Below are 9,673 nucleotides of genomic sequence, written 5' to 3'. Positions count from 1 at the left end.
CTTCTGATTTAGGTATATATAAATTCTTCTTTGTCCGTACCCTAATCACAGTGGCAAGATATACCTGAAAAACTCCTTATCCCCGGGTTTGTAATAACCATTGCAGACTATTGCAACTGACATCTCTTTTTGCTTAATTCCTGAAAATTATAGTAGAGCCACCTTATCTGAAGCCCAGCTCCTGTCTCAAAAATGTTGCCTACTTTTAGTAATAGATGGTGTCCTGGTTGTATATTTGCAGTTCATGTTCTGCGATTCTTTGCCTTATAACTGTGAGTATTATAACATTGTCATTACAGTGTATGTAAACCCTTAGCTGATGGCCATAGGGGGGCATACAGCATCCAGATCTCCTGTAAAACCTTGCTGGGGACCTGCAGATGCTGTGTTCAGCCACCAATAGTCATCAACTGGAAGATGCAGCTGTATTGCTTTATGCCCTAGGATTTGTGTAAATCACCCGCATACACATGATCATATGTCAGATAGTCTACTTTTGGAGCATATGTCCGTGCGCATCCACAACCACTGGTGCATAACCCTGTGCTGCTGCATCTTCCAAATGCTGTCTATTGGCAGCTATATGGAGCAGCTGCAGGTCCCAGGAACATTTTTACAGTCTCTGGATGCTGTCCAGCCCTGAAACAACTGTAGGAATGAACCCTAAATCTATTTTTCAACATGTTTTGCATCATACTCACTGAATATAGCTTTCCTAAGCAAATAATTTTTTTGTGGATTTGTTCCAAAGTTTTTTACCTGGAGAACCTGCCAATAACAACAATTTCTGCTGGCAACCCTAAGCCACTGCCTCTGAAATATAGGCAAGGTTGTTAACTTGGCAGCCCAATGGATAATGGATGTGCACACAAAAGGCTAACTGCTGCATCTAATGTCCCTGCCACAATCCACAAAATAATTTGGGTGGAGGACAATCAGTCCACTAATATGTTCCTATGAAATCAAAACCTGTTTTAGAAAATCAGAGCATATTTAAATCCAGCATCAAAACGTTGTACTTTAATGCCGCGTACACATGGTCGGATTTCCCAACGGAAAATGTTCGATGGGAGCTTTTTGTTGACCGTGTGCAGGCTCCATCGGACATTTTCCATCGGAATTTTCGACACACAAAATTTGAGATCTGGATCTCAAATTTTCCGATCATGTGTACACAATCCTGACGCACAAAGTTATATGTATGCTTGGAATCAAGCAGAAGAGCCGCACTGGCTATTGAACTTCAATTTTCTTGGCTCGTCGTACGTTTCCGCATTCTTGACATTCAGAATGTCTGACAACATTGTGTGACCGTGTATATACAAGACAAGTTTGAGCCAACATCTGTCCCATGGATTTTGTTGTCGGAATGTACGATCGTGTGTACGCGGCATAAGAGTGCTAAGGATTTACCCACCATGCTGCTGTTTAAAAATGGGGTATCTAATAATTTATGGCTTTAGCCTACTTAAATAGCTTGACCTTGGTCTCTGGCGGGTCCATATTTGTCAGCTTGGTCAATACATTTTGTCAAACAGGTCTCATTGTTTACAGAATGTGGTGGTTACAGCTGTAAATGACACCATGAAGAAAGGTGTAAAAATTTATGAACCGTCACTTGCGGCTGATGATCTTCTGTTTGTTTTCAGAACAGTGTATTAGTGATATACTATCCAATAAATTGTTAGAACAAAGATGTCTTCATTCTTAAAGCTGACACTCTACAAAACTTTTCCACTGGAGGAGGAAAGAGAGAGAGGGAATGGGGGAGACAGAGAGAGAGAGAAAGAAAGTCTGTTGTGGTGCACAATCAAGAATTCAAAGTTGGACATAACAAATTACAACATTGTCTGCTCAAGCAAAAGTTTTGTGGGTATAGAATTCACAAAGTCCAAACAAAGCTTGTGGTATTTTTTTTTTTTTTTTATAAACTGTGAAGGACCCCAGCTTGGATGGAGAAAAGTTTGTTTTTTCTCCACCATCTGGATAGTGTTTGCTGGGCACTGCTTTGGGGAACTATCCCTACGCTCTGCATAAACTGATGACAACAGAGTCAAAGAACAATGCTTCTTTTTGTTCACCAAACCTTGACACAAATAATTTTAGTCCATGTTACGCAATATTTTGTAACAGGAAATATTTTAAGGTTGTTTCTGCCAGCTTCTTGAAATTTCTGCATAGATCTAATTTGTTATTTCTGTAGGTCTTCTTGGACATCAGCTACGTTTCATTCTCTCCAGTCATCTCAGGTTTCCAGTTCATGCCCCTTGAGAGAACACTCAATGTAATAATGCCCCAGGAGAGCACGTTCGATGTAATCATGCCTGTGGATTTTGCTGTATATGTTTCTAGAACCCTTATTAGTCATTGAGAAAGCTGGATCCTTTACAGGCTGGGATACCTTTTATTGAGCCAACAAAACATATTATACGTAGAGGTTGTTGTACAAGAGCTTTTAAGACCACACATGCCTTTTTCTTTAGCTGAATTGTGCATTGAGTATAATGTTGACCTAAACTTAAGAAGGTAATTACATTATTTCTGAGAAATCCCAATCATACTCTTTTTGTTCCAGATTGTGAAAAAAAAAAGAAAAAAATCATTGTAACAACATTGTCTTTAAGCTTCTTGTTTTTAATGTGTCTTTTCTCTTGTGGCTTTGTGAAGTTTAAATAAATACAAATTGTTGGCTGCATATAAATGAGCACAATGTGACTAGACTATGCACTAGCCTTTGGCTAATAGCAACTCTTAATAATGTAAATGCAGTCATTGTTTAGTAGCAATAATTGTTGGTTCTTGAAGCAGATATGATTTTAGTTTATCAATATACAAATAGGAATGCAACTTCAGTCCATTTTTTACAGTAGTTGTAAGAGGATCATCTTTTTTGTCATTTCTTTTGCAAAATGGACAGCTGGGCCCCTGTTAGATGGGACTTCTAGTTTAAAGTAAGTTGTTTACCCTTTTGTGACCAGAGATCATTATTGCCTACAGGGCCATTTTTAAGGCAGGGCAAAAGGGGCAGCTGCCCTGGGCCCAGTCATTGTTGTCTCCTCCAGTCTTTTTCAGTCACTTCCTGTATATGTATGATAACAATAGTGGAGCATGGCTGTTAATTGGGTGTCATCATAACTCTTTGTGGTCTCAACCAGGTCTGACAGGGTGACACAGCAGGAGTACAAGATTGTTTTCATTGTAATATAACCAGGTATTATCTTATTGAAAGATTGCAGACTTAAAAACAACTTTTAATCCGAATTAACATGTAAAAACCTATGCAAACTTTTCATAATTACAATCAAGTTTAGTAAACAAAATGTCAAAGTATCCATCTGGGGGAAAAAAAATCAGTCAGCAGCTGAAAATACTATAGCTGCTGACTTTTAATATATGGACACTTACTTGTCCAGGGAGCCTGTGATGTTGGCACCCCAGCCGATTTTTGGATTGGCTGTCGGGTGCTGCTGCCACCATTCATTGTAAGGGAAACCAGCAGTGAAGCTTTTCAACTTCACAGCCTGTTTCCTACTGCGCATGCGCTAAGCGTGCTGCGCTTTCTAACTGGCCTGGCAGTGGAGGCAGGAGGCCTAATTTCCAAAAGATGGTGCCGCGGTGCCATTTTCCAGAAGTGGGGAAGGGTACCTGTCAAAAACATGTATCCTCCTCCCTGAAAGGTGCCAAATGAGGGGGGAGGAAGCAGATAAGTTTTTGGGTGGAACTCCGCTTTAAGCAAACATCTTATGGACATTGAAAACAACCCATAAACTGGCCCTACTGGACATCAAACTTCATCAAACTTCACAATCCATCTGATGGGTACTGGATTGGTGCACACACCCTACCTTGAAACTGGGGAGCTCCATGGCGTAATCTGCCTAGTGAGCCCTCTTGAAAGAACTACCCTGGTACTGGAGCTTCCCTCCACTAAATTACAAAAAACCCTACTATTGCCACCTTCCCTCGACATACCCCAATCCATTGAACTAAACCCACCAACCCCTATCACCATAATGATACCAATCCAGGTCTTCTCCTTCACCTACCCTCTTCAACACTCTTGATCCTCTACCTTCCCATCCCTCTCCTCCTCTTTTTTTCTCTCTCTTCGCCTCCAATCTCCTTTTTCTTCCCCACACTGTTCCCCCCCCCCCCCCTCGCCATTCCTTCCCCCACCACTCATCCATAACAACCACCTCTTTGCCACTGAGGGTCAGCTGGGAGTTTTGGTCTACTCACAACTCTACTGCCTAAAGACTACCCCACCCTTCCCTTTACCTTGAGAATCTATTTAATTTTTCCAATGCCTGCTTCCTATCTACTTGGTGAAGATGATTCCCCCCATCCCAAAATCAATCCAACACACCCTCTCTTCTTCCAAACCCCCCAAAGCAAACTCCTCTCTCACAAAATCAAAATGTTGCATCTAAAATGCTTAATCTGTCAAATCAAAGAAAATAGTAGGGTAAATATATTATAAGGCATGGCAAATACCACTCAAAAGCTCTGCCAATCTTAAAATCTAAAGACAATTAAATGTTTATTTACAAACCATAATTTAATATTTCAAATATCTACATCTTTTTGTTCAATAAATGACATAAATAATAATTATAATAATGATATAAAGTATAATCGGTAAACACAAGGATTTAAATCTGAAGTCCAGGATAGACAAATATTGTCTAAATACATGAGTCATGTTTATTTCTACTTGAAACTTGCTGTATTTTGTGTATTTCTTCCAGATCTGTGCAATGATCCAGTGTGAAAATTCCTGTACTAAGACCGGTCACTGCTGCTCTCTCTCCTTGTGCAGGATGACTAGTCTTGGCTCCACCCCTAAGGTAGTTTTCTGCAGGAAGCCTGTAGTGAGTATATCCTGTTAGCCCCCTCCCACAAGTCTGCTCCCTGCAAGGGCAATTTACAACACAGTGATGCCACTACTACTTTTAAAAGGTAATATCTGGAGCTGCAAATACATTGGTGCACACAAAGTGGATTTAAATCTTTTGTGGCTATTGAGAAATATACTCATTTGAAAGTTTAGTGAGTTTATCTTCAACAATAGGGTTAGAAAACTGTATTGATGGGTCTGCTATAAATCTAATGTACAGATAGAGGTTGGTATTGGTATAGGCAGATAGAGGTTGCGGCATTGGTCTGCAATAGCTACTTATCCCAAGACTCATGCATTGACATCTTCCATTCAGGATACCTGGGGACAAGTGGTGTGATTATTAGGATGGTTATAATGGAGCTAAGAGAGAAATAAGAAGAAACCAAAGAAAAAATAGGAGTATAAGGAGGGAAGAAAGGTAATCGGATAAAAGGAGAAAAAATAAAAATGAAGAAAAGAAGAAGCAATGGGGGGGGGGGGGTTAAAGGGGGAAAGGAAATGGATAGGGGAAAGATCAGGTGGATCAGGAGATGACAATTACTTGGCTGCCCAGAGTGTCCTGCTGGGTGAAGGCATAAAACTGTTTGGTCAAAGCAATGGAGAGGGTAGTATTAAATCCATGGGATCCAGGCCTGTTGACATGTTTCTATTGGGGCTTCTTGTGAGGTTGTAGGTTTTTGGGAACTACATTTTTATTTTACCATTAAACATAGTAATAAAGGTGAAAGCTGCTTGTGCATTCCTTTTATGATTAATCATTTCAGTAATAAAATTAGTCTTTGGAAATGCTTCCTTTGGGAATGTACATGTTAAACTGTTTGCTGGCACATCATGAACAACAAAGACAAAGTCAATATTACTCTCAAGTTCTCAACAAACTTTAATGAAAGCCAGCACACTGTGCAGAAAAATCAATCGCTCCTGTATTAGATCAGGACTTCTTTGATGTTCTGGGTGACAGAATTCAGGTCACCTATAGAAGAAAATAGTGAAAATGATTCCCAAAACCTTACATGTAATAATTGCCATATGTGTAAGAAAGGACAGGGAAAGGGAGAAAATGATCACATGGAATTCTTCAGCAAAGCTATGGGTCCCAATACAAAGAAAACAATGTTTTAGATACAAGCAAAATTTAATACCAGTTCCCATAGCATAGCCTTGTGAGTGTGTCAAGGTATACTGGTACAATACAAGGTATGCTTTCATAATTACTAGTTCAAGATTGCTCTTGTTACAAAGGCAGTCTGTAGCTCTGCTCCAGTTGTGTCTGTTTGCCCCATATTTTGACTATATGTGGTTTAAAGTATTCTATAAACAATTTTGCAAAGTAGTGTTCTCTACTACAAATGTACTAATACAGCTATAGTGGCCCAATTTGTTAGGTTCTAACCTGCTGGGTTTATTATTATTATTATTTTTATTGCATTCCCTGTTCCTTAAAGGGTAACTTCATTTTAACGGGAAAGAAAAATAGCAAATAAAAGAAATAATATAGCATAAACAATTGCGGCACAAGTCATATTGGAATAGAATGGTTTTAAAAATGACCTTTCCTTTTCAATCTGCAGCTCTGTAATTTTCTGTAAAGTTCAATGAAATATGTCTACCTAGAGGTGTTCTGTACACAGAATGTGATTTTTTCCCCTAATGCCGCGTACAGACGACCAGACTTTCTAGCAGACTAGGTCCGACGGAATCAGTCTGTCGGACAATCCAATCGTGTGTGGGCAAATCCGATCATTTTTCATCTAAAAAATCAGATGGACCTAGAAATAGAACATGTTTCAAATGTGTCTGACGGACTCAATCCCTATCGGGAAAACCGTTTGTCCGTATGCTGGTCAGACGGACCAAATACGACACAAGGGAAGCTATTGGCTACTGGCTATTGAACTTCCTTTTTTAGTCCCGTCTTACGTCATCACGTTCAAAACGAACAGACTTAGTCCGTTCGGGTGTGGCCAAGTCCGTTCATTCAGAAAGTCCGTCGTGAAGGCTGTCAGACCTAGTCTGCCGGACCTAGTCTGCCGGACCTAGTCTGCCGAAAAGTCCGGATGTGTATAAGAGGCATTAGAAATATAATATCTTGCTTGTGTGATTAACTCACTGATTTTCCCAGAAGACTACACTAAGATTTGTGGCATCCCCTGCAACAAAAATTTTATTTTTGGTACGATATTCCCAGTAGGAAATCACATCTAAAAAGATGCAGACCCTGCAGCTTTCCTCATTAGAGCCCTGATTCTGAGCAGCATAATTATGAACCCACCCGCATTAGACCCACTTAGCACAGGTGCACACTCACAAACAGTGATTTCTTCAGACTAACAAAAGGTAGGAATCTGCAACAACATTTCTTACAATCCCTGCAATGCACATTGATCACCCAGAGGTGAATGTTTTTTTCTCAACAAAAGTGGAGTTACGCTTTAACAATGTGAATTTGAAAAATAGAGAGATAGAGTTCCTGCTGGCCCACCAAACACACAGAAAGAAGAGGAGGAGTATTGTGTCAGCATGGAGGTAGAGGATAACACTCAGCAGCAGCCTTCAAGGAATGGTTTTCAGTCCCCAGAAACCCAAGGAGTTGTACGTGGCTGGGAGGAGGTAGTTACAGATCATGTGATCCTTAGTGACCCAGAGGACTCAGAATTGAATGCCTCTGTAAACTTACGCTGCATGGCCTTCCTGATTCTGCAAAGCCTGAAAAAGGATCCTAGAATTTGTGTTATCAAGGAGAGGGATCATTACTGGCTGGCAACCCTTCTGGATCCACGTTACAAAGGTAAAGTTGCAGAACTCATCCTGCCCTCGTAGAGGGAGCAGAGTATGAAACATCTTCAGGAGGCCTTGAATAAAGGTTTGTGCAATGCATTTCCAGACCCTGGGAGGTTACAATTTCCAGGGCTGGACAGCTTGTTGCTGAGAGGAAGAGCGCTGTAGAATGTGGCCGGCTGACCGATGCCTTTAAACAATTTTTCTGACCTCAGCACCAAGATCTGATCAGTTCAAGCAACCATCGCCAGCATCTGCATTACATGGTGCAGGAATATCTAGGGGCAAGACTTGGCAACCTTTCCAACAGAGCATCCACTGGGTTACTGGGTCTTGAGGAAAGACCACTGACCAGAGCTTGCTCAATATTTAATTGAGCTACTGGCCTATCCTGCATCCAGCTTTCTGAATAAATATTCCGTGCTGATGGAGGGTTTGTAATAGATAAAAGAGTGTGCCTGTCCATAGACCCTGTTAATAGGCTCACATTCATAAAAACGTATTCAGTCTTGGATCAGCAGCTATCAAGCACCTAATGCTGATGTAACTGATTGAATTTGCTATTTGCTAGATTAAGGCTTACCTGTAGGTCCAAGAAATATCTCCTAAACCTACACGGTTTAGGAGATATTTGCCGAAAGACAGGCACCACTGTCTATGGTGCATGCACCGTCAACGACGAAGATGCCGCACGTGACGGTGAGTGACGTCATTGCGGCTTTGCCAAATGACAGCGGCGGAGCAGCGAGACCCACCGAGAACATGGATGCACCGGACTACAGGGGACAGCGGTGACTTCGCTGGCTCCTGTGTCAGGTAAGTGACACATAATGGACTACTATGCGATGCATAGTAATCCATTATGCTTTGCCTTTGCAGGGAATGAAAGAGGAAGTAAACTCATCAGGGTTTACTTCCTCTTTAATGGCTGTGTGTTGAGTTATTTTGAGGGGGCAATACATTTACACTGTTATGCAAAGTGTACACTCACTACCTTACATTGTAACAAAGTGTCATTTCTTCAGTGTTGTCACATGAAAAGCAGGGATAAGCCGAACACCACCGGTTCAGTTCACAGCAGCACATGCGAACAGGCAAACACTGTTAAAGTCTATGGCTGTTTGTTGAGTTATTTTGAGGGGACAGCAAAATTACACTGTTATACATGCTGTACACTCACTACTTTACATTGTAGCAAAGTGTCATTTCTTCAGTGTTGTCACATGAAAAGATATAATAAGATATTTACAAAAATATGACGGGTGTACTCAGTTTTGTGAGATACTTTATCAAATACATTTGGAAAAGAAGTTTTACCAACTTAAAAAAATTGAGTGGGTTGCAAAAAAATAAATAAATTAATATAATTTAAAACGATGGTTCCAGACAAGTTAATGCACTGTACAAAATATTGTGCTGGGTCTACTCAAAAAAAAATTGAGGCAACTATTTGCATCAGTTTTTTAAGTACTGTCAACTAAATTTATTTTTGCCTGACTCATTAGACTTTTCATGTTTTCAACTATGTTGTTTTAAGTAAAGCCAACAAAATTTTTTCAGTTTATAGACCATAGTGTTTTAAGTTAGGAATACATACCTTAACTTGTCTGGAACTATAGTTTTAAGTAAAGCCAACTCAATTTTTCCAGTTTATAGACCATGGGTTTAAGTAAGGCCTACTCAATATTTTCAGTTTATAGACCATAGTTTTAGGTTAGGAAAAAATACATGTATGCATGCTGTTATGCACATCTCTGGATCGAGAGGGAGGTCAGGTAAGTATTGGGGGGGGGGGGTGGCTGTTGTACACAGAGGGTTTTTAACCTTCATGCATAGAATGCATGAAGGTTAAAAACCTTCAGCATTTAGAATCATTTTAATTACTGGATTGTGTGCAGTTAGTGGTAGATGTCCGCTTGACGCAGAACAAGAACCTAATTAAACTCTTATAACATTTAGAATAAAAAAATAACGCAATACAAATCTCTGTCAATC

Source organism: Lithobates pipiens, unplaced genomic scaffold, assembly GCF_037356315.1.
Source record: "Lithobates pipiens isolate NorthernLeopardFrog02 unplaced genomic scaffold, aLitPip1_a1.2 Scaffold_10, whole genome shotgun sequence".
NCBI lineage: Eukaryota > Metazoa > Chordata > Amphibia > Anura > Ranidae > Lithobates > Lithobates pipiens.
Note: the sequence above shows the minus strand (reverse complement) of the source record.